The 8,511-nt window shown below is 37.8% G+C and overlaps 1 protein-coding gene across 21 annotated transcripts in view; it reads left to right on the forward strand.

Annotated features, from left to right (window-relative positions):
• The window catches only part of FHIT (fragile histidine triad diadenosine triphosphatase), a 1,537,641-nt gene that overhangs the window by 228,539 nt on the left and 1,300,591 nt on the right, over positions 1 to 8,511 (forward strand). The gene's annotated exons all lie outside the window — the stretch shown is intronic.

Consider the following 8,511-nt stretch of genomic DNA (forward strand, 5'->3'; position numbering starts at 1 on the left):
GGGTCTTTGTTGCTGTGCGCAGGCTTTCTCTAGTTGTGACGAGCAGGGGCTACTCTTCGTTGCAGTGCGCGGGCTTCTCATTGCGGTGTCTTCCCTTGTTGTGGAGCATGGGCTCTAGGCGTGCAGGCTTCAGTAGTTGTGGTTCATGGGCCCCAGTAGTTGTGGCTCATGGGCTCTAGAGCACAGGCTCTGTAGTTGTGGCACATGGGCTTACTTGCTCCATGGCATGTGGGATCTTCCAGGACCAGGGATTGAACCCGTGTCCCCTGCATTGGCAGGTGGCTTCTTAACCACTGCGCCACCAGAGAAGTCCTAGATCAGTGCTTCTTAAACTTCAGTGTGCAAAGAGATCACCTAGATTCCTAGGGATTATTGTTAAAAGTGAAGATTCTGATTCAGGAGATCTAGGGTGGGGCCCAAGATTTTGTGTTTCTAACAAGGTCCCAGCTGATATCTTCTTATACTTTAAGTAGCTAGAATCTGGAAGACTAATGTTGCCTTGCTTTTAGTTTGTGTGTTTACTGAGGCCAGGTGATTCTTCATTTCCTGGACAGGAGAGATTACTAAAAATTACCTGTTAGACCCATATAGCAGCCTACAGGCTGAAAGCCTACAAAAAGAGAATGATTTATTCCCTTCTCCATGATTAGATGATTCTCCTTGTCCCTTTTCTCTCTAATTTGGTTGAATTCAGTTGTGGTTAATTTAGAAAATTTTTTTTTCTTCAATTCTGGTTGCTTTCATGCCAGTTTGCAGCTTCTATGCCAGTTTGTGCCCACTTGACTTATAATCTATTTTTCCAGGTCACTGAGGATATGTGCTATTTACCCTTTACAAAGAATTTTCAAGTGGTGCTGGACTACTCAGTCCTGCATCCTTCTATTACCTGAGATAGCTGGCTAAATCAAACTCCCACAGGGGGAAAAAAAATCTCATCAATCTATTCCATTGTTACAATCACATTGTTCATCTACAGAATAAACATTACCTAGTTATTCCCTCAGGGAGGAGTTTAAATCTTGTTCATAGTCCTTACATTCCTGCAAATCTGTGGTCATTCTTCTTAATTATCATGTATTCTTCTCCAGGTGGGTTTCCGTCAGAGCAGTAAATCTTGGTGCAGATCCATTTTAGGTGTTTGTTAGTATTTAACAACAATTAATGTACTGATGAATATATGTAACATCACCTGATTTATCATCCCCCTATAGGCTCTTCAGAAATATATCAGAGGCACAATTTACAGTACCTGTCAAGAGAAAAATTTTAAGACCATCTTAAAAACTCAGCTTTGTTTTTTCTCAGAAGAGGGTGAGGAATGGCTGTGTATCTGACATCTTCTGGCTGAGTGCTGGTCTAGTCTTCCAGCCTTATCTGCTGTGGCGGTGCATGGCCTTGGCCCGCATGAATGTTCTCGTACCTCCGGGCTAACTAACTGGTCCCCAACATGTCTTCTGTTTTTTTTGCTTATTCTCTTTCCTCTGCTTGCAATGTTCTACCCAATTCCCGCAGCCTCCCCCCAACACCTAAAGATAAGCTATTCAACACTTGAGTCTGACAACAATAATTACGGTAGTAGTTACATTTATTGGCCAATTGTGTGTACCAGGCACTGTTCTAAGCACTTTATGTATGTTATCTCATTTGATACTCACTACAGTGGTCTGAGTAAGAAGTTACCATCCTCCTTTTGCAGATAGAGACAGAGGCTTAGAGAGGCCGTGTAACTTGCCCAAGTTTACATAGTGAGTAGGGGAGCCTGCATTTGAACCCAGGCTGTCTGATTCTAGAATCCTTCCTCCTAACTGTTCGGCTATACTGCTCAGATTTTTCCTTCTCCCTGGGACGTTCCTCCTTTCTCTCGTTTGCTTTGAGGCAGACGACATAGTTGCCACTGACCCCAGGACCTGGGGTCCAAACTCATGGCTCTCTCCCCAGTCTTCTCCTAGCATTTTGTACCTACCCGTACCACTTCTCCTGTGTTATAGGATAATGTGCTTTTTCTCCCTGCTCAACTGTCTTGGAGGCAGAGAGGGGCATATTTTACTTACCTTTTAGTGCTTTCATGAGTTGTAGAAAGCTATCCTGACTTTACCAAATTTGGGTTTCTAGATAGTAAATTTTCCATAATTATGGCGGAACTTGAAGCTATATGCTTGCTTTATCATCATGCAGGAGGGGAATACTCAGTGTACCGTATTTAAATATAATAATCCAGTTGGGTAGACTCAACTAGAACTAAAACCTTTTAAACCCCACCTTTAGTGCTTTGAAGATGGGCCTGGGGCTCTGCTGAGAGCTTATAGGTTCCTTGTAGGTTAAAACAATGGTTAGCGTAGTGGTGTGCTGGTAAATTTTTAACCACTGGCTCTCCAGGAGAAGAATGTGTGTGTCCACGTATGCATTTATTATAAATTTTACTGATGTAAAGGATATGTAGCTATAATTTATAAATAATGATGAAATAATCACTACTTTTTATTGTAAGTTCCAGAAGCCAATAGATTCTCATATAACACTATTGTTGATTTTGTCAAACTCTTGAATCCATAGCCAGTCTATGTTTGCAATTGATGAACAAGTGTACTTCTGTGAAAAATATTGTATAATAGTTTAAAATGCTGGAAGAATATGTCAATAATTTTTTTTTGTTCTACAGAGTATAACAGCTACAGATGTGGCACACTTTAAGTCTGATATGCATGTTCTCCATCTCTCTCAAATGAACAAAACAATATCAAGTTTTGATTTGTAGCATTTGCCAATTTGGCCGTTTTTAAACTACCGATGTGACTTGACTGAAAGTGGACTTGGGCAGAGATGCAGAGTAGCACTCCATTATACAATATTTCCACCATACAGCTATAATAGATGCAAGTAACCTTAAGAGTAAAGATGATGGTAAAAGAATTGGAAAGTGATGAGTTTTATGTATTTATTACCCTTTTAAAATATTTTTACTTAATTGTAAATTACATATTATAGTTTATAAAATTATATAACTTAATTTTTAATAAAGGCTTTGTTATATATATGGAATTTAAAAAAAATGGTTCTGAAGAACGTAGGGGCAGGACAGGAATAAAGACGCAGACATAGAGAATGGACTTGAGGACACGGGGAGGGGGAAGGGTAAGCTGGGACAAAGTGGCATGGACATATATACACTACCAAATGTAAAATAGATAGCTAGTGGGAAGCAGCTGCATAGCACAGGGAGATCAGGTCTGTGCTCTGTGACCACCTAGAGGGGTGGGATAGGGAGGGTGGGAGGGAGGGAGACGCAAGAGAGAAGAGATATAAAAAAAAAAGAAGCTACTGGTCAGAAATTTAAAAAATAAATAAATAAAATAATGGCTGTGTTTAACAACTGGCTTGCAAAATTCTTGAAATTTAACAATGGACTCTTGTAAGTCTAGAGGTGGCTTCAGCACACCACTGGGTCAGTCCAGCTCAAAAGCGCTGTTTGGTTATCAGACTCAGGTATGGGGAGGATAAGGCTTGAATTTCAGCTCTGAATTTTACTTTCAGTTTATAGATTAATTTACTTACTGTTTGTTTAAGCATATTGTATGTCATAAAGTATTTTGTAAGTCTTCAGATTTCCCAGATCAGGCAAGACTGATGAAGAAATGTGCATGTAACATTGTTGAGTCCTCTCTTTGAGCCAGGCCCTGTGCTAAGAACTGTACTTGCATTATCTTGCCTGGACTTCTTAGAAGATAAGTACTATTATTATCTTCATTCTGTAGAAGGGAAAACCAAGGCTTGATGAGAATCAGAGGCACATTGGTCAGTGCTGGAGGAGGGGGTCAGCCCATACCCCAGAAGAACTCATGGCTTCCACCATGAAGCCATGAAGAGGATAAAGCAAGCTCTTTTATCATATTTCTGTTCCCTCTTCTTACTCATTCTTCTTCTTCTTGACGTGGGTGTGATGGTAGGAGAAGAATGTCCCCTTCTTCCCCTGAGTATAAAATCATTCCATCTTCGTTGCAGAGCAACAGAAAATGCATAGAAGTATAGAGGTAAAAATAAAAATGACTTCTGATTTTATTACCCAGTGGCAACCAAGATTTTAACTTTTAGGAGTATATATATCAATAAAATTTTATGCACATAACATATAAAATGTAAATAATATATAATATGGCAAAATATATGTTTACTTTTTTTTTTTTTTGTGGTACGAGGGCCTCTCACTGTTGTGGCCTCTCCCGTTGTGGAGCACAGGCTCCGGACGCGCAGGCTCAGCGGCCATGGCTCACAGGTCCAGCTGCTCCGCGGCATGTGGGATCTTCCCGGACCGGGGCACGAACCCGTGTCCCCTGCATCGGCAGGTGGATTCTCAACCACTGCGCCACCAGGGAAGCCCCTGTTTACTTTTATTTATTTAACAATTATTTCTTTCCATTATTATTTCCTGAATTTGGAAAGGGTTATCTTTTTGATAACTGCAGTCCTTGGCTATTTGGAAAATACAACTTAGGGGCTGGAACTGCAGAAACAGAAGCTACATATAATCACCACATCTTTTCCTATTTATTGCAATCTTTTCCCACAGAAGATAGTCAACAGATATATTAAGAAGCACCACATGAGTAATTTGAGCTTCTGTAATTTCTGTTTCTTACTTTTCTCCATGCTTTGGTAGATGGCAAGTAGGAGAGCCAACATTTGGATGTTCCAGAAACTTATTATTTACTTCCTGGATAATTTCATATTTGATCTGACACTGAGAACATTTGCCATATTTCTTGATCTGTAAATCTGCATTCTTCCGAATTCTGTTTGTTAGTGCTTTTGTTAATAAGAAAGAAAGGTGGTATTTTCATGCACAAAGTGCTTATCCACTCAAAAGGGAAAAGCAAACCAAAATTCATACCTGGGTTCAGGCTAGATTTTTACAAATCTAGCCCTTTGGAGACATTGCCCATGAAGAACAAAATCATATGGAGTGACATTTGGTCACCAACCTAACTAAGAGTACTTCTGGGGCCTTTAATCTACTGCGGCAACAATCATGTTTGACCAAAGTCAGTGAAACGTTTCCCCTTTTATACTCAGTTATGTGACTAGTGGAATCATTTAATAAGCTTTGTCTTGCAGCTTATTATATATAAGTCCTGTGTGGTTTGACCTAATAAATCATTATCCCTGTCTTGGTCTTCAGATGTCGAACAAGTCATATTATTCTGAAAGAAATGTTGGTCAAATTTTGTGTGTCAGATTCTGTTGGTTGTTTTCCTGTTTAGGAAGACCAACCTATATAGAGATGGAAAAATAATGTCTAACTAGGCAATAGAGGGTGGAGAGAAAGTAAAATAAGGGATATTTTGTATTGACAATTGCTAAATATAGGCAAGGTAACATTTAAAACATTATCATCTTTATAGCTTTTATGAACACTGTCTTGGAAACAATGGCATATGGTTAGGGCTCAAAGAAGAAAAGCTGTCTCTTGTACATTAATCAGACTTGCTCTGTAAAGATTGTTTCCTGAGAAACTGTAGTAGTTGTTAACAGAAGCTATGTCTAGTATATGTATTTTATAGCATATTGTTAATAGCAGTGATCGTATTTCATTTTAAAAATCATAAAATTTGTTCTCTTTTGAAATATTTTGATAGCTTGGTTTAAATTACAGTTTTGTTACAGTATGTATTTCGTTGGCATTGTTAGACTGTTACACCTTTACGTACTTAGTGATAACTAGCTTCTTGATGGTCCATTTTTCTTTCTTTATCCATACTTTGTTCCACACATGTAAACATAGACGTATAATTATACAGATTTCTTTTCCTTAAAAAGAAAAAGAAAAACCAGACAGAAGCTCTTCCCTCCAGAAATAAAACTCAGTTTTACCAGATAATTTAAAGCTTAGTAGAAGTCTTAGCTGGGCCTCTTTCAAGACCTAGTGTATTCATTTTCAAGTGCTAAGTGTAATAAAATTAGTATTTAGAGTTTACTTCTCTGTTGTTTGATTAGGTTTTGTTTTAGGCAGAACAGGGTTGAATTTCATATGAAAATGCTAAGTATTATATATTTTTGTAAAAGTGAGCCCTTTAGAGTTCAGCCTTCTCCCTCCTTTTTCTTCCTTAGAAAGAGATTTATGACTTATTCTGTGTAGGTCATGTGCAAAGACACTTGTCGATGACAGGAATATAACCCTCGTGTGCAGCAGTATCTCTTCTATTCTGTTTGGATCATAAATTTCATTTTATAATATATGTCATATTATCCCATTATTTTCCCAATTTATGATTGGCTTTTATAATACTGTCCAAGATGAAAATCATATGAATAAATGAAGGTGTTATCTTAGACATTACTTTTACTCTGGTGTCTGAAGATGAGGTAGTCTGACTTGAATAGAACAAGAAAGGACAGCTTTTCTCTGAGAGTTCTGAGTAGGAATGTGAAAGGCGTCCATGGGAGCCAGCTCCCGGATAATGTTTAAAGCTATAGAGCAAAGAATTTCCTTTTACATTAAAACACCAAGGCATGAAGAGTGTTAAATGTGCTACATAGTATCATACTATGCAGAGTATAAGTGTGAAAGAACCTACAAGTCACTAAATTTTTGGAATGTCATTAGATGAGATTCTGTTCCTGTTCCCATATGTGGTAATCTATTAGACCTCCTAGGCAATATGTTGAAGAGACTCAAAATATACTTATTGATTGGTCTTATTTTCAAAATGTACTATTGGTCTATTCATTCCTTCCTTCCTCCCGCCTCCTGCATGCCCCTACCAGACATAGAATAGTACCTTATAACATTTGAAGGAATAAAAAAGAAAATAACATGACTGAACCGTTTTATGTCGGGGACTTGCCGAAATAGTTTTAAATCCAACTAATGAAGAAAAATTCTTTATAACCAATCTTAACTGTTCAAACTGATCTAAAATATATTGTGTTGGATATAATATAAAGGCAATACATACTTAAAGTTAATTATGAGGTAGATAAGGGTGCATTGTAGCTGATACATCAGATATTTTATGTGTAAAAAATAAGCACACAGATCCCTTCTAAGGAAAGTTCCTCCTAAGGAAGGCCAGTACAGCCTAATTTTTCTACTGACTAAAAACAGGAAAACCAGACTTCAAATCAGAAATTGTCATTTAATTTAATTGTTCATGCTTTATTTATTCCATTACTGTGAGGATGACTGCTGGTCTGTCTAATTTAGAATCTCACTGCTACTCTGTCCAGTTTATTTCTTTAAGGTTTATCAGCTGTGCAATCAAGCTGAACTATTTGTGTTTTACTGAAGATAGACACATTGAAAGAGAATGAGGAGCCTGGGGACAAGGGAAATCGTTACAACAGAGGTTTAAATGAAAATACATATTTGTTCCCTGCATGAGAGAAGGACCAAAAAAAAAAAAAAGTAAATATGTGATTAAATTAGACACACTGTGATTTATAATTTATTTTTAGTTTTTGCTAACTTGGTTCTGTAGCAAAGGAAAGAATATTGGAAAGATTCATTTTACCTTATCTCAGTAGCCTTAAAAATCTTTGCTTTGAACTTCCATTGCTGGAATGATATATCAGGTTGATAGACTGTCTCTTATGGATATCTGACTGACCAGCAATCTCATGGGCCTTTGGAAAGGTTTCACAGTCAAATCCCCTTTGTGGTTAAACTTAGGAAACCCAGAATTAAATAACTCTAGAGAAACTGAAAATTGGATAGTTACTTCTTTAAACTAAGGTAGGTGATAAACGTACATGGCGTTTAAGTTATTTAAGAGCTAGTTGGTTTACTACTTGATCACAAGTAAAGGTTCTAGAATTGTCCTGCATCGTTTCTAAATTGTAAAAACAAAACCCAAGCCTTTCTTTCCATGATTAGTCACTTTTATACTAGTGCTGTATTGATTAGGGCCTCTTTTGGAGTCAGACAGAAAAAATGTGTATTTAAGTTCTGGTTCTATCACTTACTAGCTGGGGGGACTTTGGGAAAATTCCTTACCTTTTCTCAGCCTCAGGTTCAGTCTGTAAAATGAAGGTGATAAAAGTACTTACCTAAAGAATTTTTATGAAAATTAATTTAGGTTATGCCTATATACTGCCTGACACATAGTGACTAATAAGTAATTGCTGTTGTTTTTATTACTGTTATTGATTTGTCTTAGTGCTCTAGTCCTCTCCTTGAATTCCAGTAGAGCTGTTGCTATAGTCTCCTCCTTTTTTTTTTCTCTTTTCTTAACATCTTTATTGGAGTATAATTGCTTTACAGTGTTGTGTTAGTTTCTGCTGTATAATAAAGTGAATCAGCTATATGCATACGCATATCCCTATTTCCCCTCCCTCTTGCGTCTCCCTCCCACCCTCCTTATACAGCCCCTCTAGGTGGTTGCAAAGCACCGAGCTGATCTCCCTGTGCTCTGCAGCCGATTCCCACTAGCTATCTGTTTTACATTTGGTAGTGTATATATGTCCGTGTTACTCTCTTGCTTCGTCCCAGCTTACCCTTCCCCCTCCCTGTGTCCTCAA

The sequence above is a fragment of the Physeter macrocephalus genome, chromosome 18 (genome assembly GCF_002837175.3).
Source record: "Physeter macrocephalus isolate SW-GA chromosome 18, ASM283717v5, whole genome shotgun sequence".
Lineage (NCBI taxonomy): Eukaryota > Metazoa > Chordata > Mammalia > Artiodactyla > Physeteridae > Physeter > Physeter macrocephalus.